Below are 3340 nucleotides of genomic sequence, written 5' to 3' on the forward strand. Positions count from 1 at the left end.
TTTTTAAAATAATAATAATATTCCCTTTATTAATAATACTAATAATATCTAAGCTAATTGGGTAAAATTGCTTAGTAATTTCCCTCTTTCTAGCCTAAGGAAGATAATTAGGCTAACAGGATAGATATTTCCACATCCATAAAATCGAGGACATTATAGATAGTCGCCAACTAGCGTCCCACTCTTGGAGCCATTAAAGATGGTGTTGCATATCATTGTGGTTCTACAAACTCTAATCGCCTTTCTTGTATTATAGCATATCAAGCATCATTCTTGGCTGACAACAAGGAATTTAACATATGTGGTAATGTCCCTACCCTCCTTTCATTTACCCTCATACTTATTTATGTGGGAGCAAAGAGATTTAGTTTTTTTAACTATTGAGAGTGTGTCAAATTCATGAGAGATATCATAGTAAGAACACTAATGGAATTCCAAAGTAGAATGAAAAAGATAAGCTATGTAAGGAAGGTCTAATGCAATATCTCTTGCACCTAATAACAAGGGGAGTACACATTATCAGCTCTCCCTTCAAGTTGTTGCATGAAAAAGCACTAATAGAGATGGAAAGTAGATGGGGAATTAGACCTCCCTCTTTCTCTTTAAATAAATGTGACTAGTGTAGGACAAGGAGGGGGGGGGAGGGGCGGCGATTTGGCACCACTCAAATTTATCCCGCTTAGGAATTTTCATGCTCATAAGGTGAGGAGGGGTGGGCTAAGCCGCTATCCTAAAAAAATGCAGTTACCTACCTTAAGATTGAAGCCTTGATTCACCAATTCATCCATGATAAACTTATTATCATGAAGAAAATAATTGCATTGCTTAAAATATGTGTGCAAGCTAATGAGTGTCTCTCATCACGTGTTAGTGGCAATGCAAACATGGAAAAACATCGAATCTATTAACTTGGATGGATGATTTGAGATACTTTCACAATGAATTTGAATATGGTGCCAATATACCAACTAAGAGTTAAACGATACACTTGGGAGCTCATGCGTCTCTGTTCAAGGTGTTATTTGTAGCCTTAGATATATGAATTGAAGGTGTTGTTTATTTGCCTTGCTTATGGTTAGTGGTGATGGTTCCATTAGATGGTTTTGAGCAATAGGTATGTGCCATAGGGTCTTGGAAATGATATTCACTAGTTGTAACATGTTCTAGGCATGCTTGGGGAGTTGGATAAGCAACCCCCCCCACTCCACACGCAAGAGCTCCCAACTAAAATTCTTAGGAGGGTCCTCGAATTTAAAGACGGTCACCATTAAGAAAAAATTACAATAGATTGCGTTGATATGAGAAGGCAGTGATAGAGTGTAATCATGTTTAGCCAAAAATAAGAGAGGAGACTCAATTTTAGAGAGGGTCACCATTGATAAGAAATTGCGATGACATAGAAGATCTAGGTCAGGCCAAGGAGAAAATTGCACAAGCTGTGTAGAGATTGAGTTGTGTATTGGGCATTGATTATGTTGTGTAGTTCCACATGGAGAATAGCAATGGAAGCAATCATGGAGAATCTTTGTGTGAATCCATTATAGAAAAAGGATGGTGGCATAAGTGTCTAGATAAGAATAAAAGAAAAAAAAATTACTTTGGAAATGGAAACTTATAAACTATATGTAAATGGGTATACGACTGTAAAACCTAGTTAGGTATGAATACCCATTCTACTAAATTCTAGACATAGACCTAGGTGATGGGGGGAGAGAATGTGGGTTTTCTAGATTGGAACCCAAGAATTTCCCAAAAGAAAATTAAAGGGGGGATTGTAAGCTAAACTTGACTTGGTAAAAGAGACAAGGTTGTTAGGTCAAAAATGGTGGTTTTGGGCACTTGGTATTGGGGACTTGTTGCATCAAGCTCGTGATATTACATGTAGTTAGAACCTTTAAATGGCTTAGGGATTCTCCGTTGTAATGTGCCAAAGTTGAGCAAGTGGAAGGCTCACTTCATTGGATGGGGGATGTTGGTCAAGTTGCTTGCATTTAAGCCAAAAGATAATAGATCTATTATTAGGCCACTTTTTCACTAGTTGGGGTTTTCCAAAGTAAACCATGGTTTCCATGGTTTATGAGTGTTGTTGCTATACATGATTTGTTATCATTTATTTCTCTCGTATTTTTTATCTTGACATTTTTTTAGCTTCTATGCAGCTGAAGGGTTGTAAGGTCATGAGACTTTGATAATATTAGGTCATTTTATAATCCACTCAAGTAATAAAAATATAAAATCCTTAAGCAATATTTTCTTGAAAAATGAAGTTGATACTAAATCATTACCCAACAAAATAGTGTTGAATGAAGCAATGAAAAGTTATGTAGATTGGACCCTTGGGGGTAGCTCAATTGGAAAGACTGTGTATGTAAAATTTTATGAGTGATGATATTCTTTGTTCAAATACCATGTACATAGAACCATGTGCCATCCTTGTGGAAATGCAAGTACACCTAGAGGTTATAATGGTAATGGTCAGAACCATCCCTCTATGATGTGAGTACATTGCATCAAGATTATTCTAGGAGGATGGATAATGATTGTTCTAGGAGGATGGGCATTCAAAGAAAAATGAAGGGTAATGGTTTGTGGGTTTTCACCGATGGTGATTCATGGTTATTCAATGGTAGCACATGGATCTACCAAGGGCATGTTGACAATGTCCTTAACCCTTCCTATCTCAATTCCCCTCTTACTAGTGGTATTCAAGAATGAGATTGGACAGGTTGGATTAGGTCAAGCTTCCCTTTGGTGTTGGGAGTACTAACTCCTACTTTTCTTATAGATTATTGTGTGATAGTTATGATCATATGAGTGGCAATGTGCTTGTTATTGCATTGTTCATTATGATGTAGATTTATCTTTATCTGAACACTATTATTGTGTGTTTTAGGAGCTTGTTAGATCTAGTTATATATGGAATATCTCTCCAACTAATTTAGCTCCTAAGTGTGTCGTTGAGATATTCTATAAACTAATTATTAATATTTTAAGATACTGTGACTATTTTGAGACAAACTTTCATGTATTTACATGTGTATATTATTACATTGTTGATTAGATCACTTGACATAGTTTTGGTGTGTGTAGAAACAATGTAGTTTTTTGACACGGTTAATAATATGTAAATAATGATAGGGTTAATATAGGGAGAATGAGTGTTTTTCTACAAATATTTTTGTATGGCCCTATTTTTTTTGGGATATTGTTTTTCCATCATTTATTAGTGGAAGTTTGTGATCTATTGCAACTAGATTGTTGCTTAACATATACCTTCACCAAAAAATTAACCCATGAGTTGGATGAGTGCACCAGTTTTGATGGGGTTACACTTATGCCA

The sequence above is a fragment of the Pinus tabuliformis genome, chromosome 2_1, assembly GCF_031772625.1.
Source record: "Pinus tabuliformis cultivar Carrire ecotype Pingquan chromosome 2_1, CPIR1, whole genome shotgun sequence".
Classification (NCBI taxonomy): Eukaryota; Viridiplantae; Streptophyta; class Pinopsida; order Pinales; family Pinaceae; genus Pinus; species Pinus tabuliformis.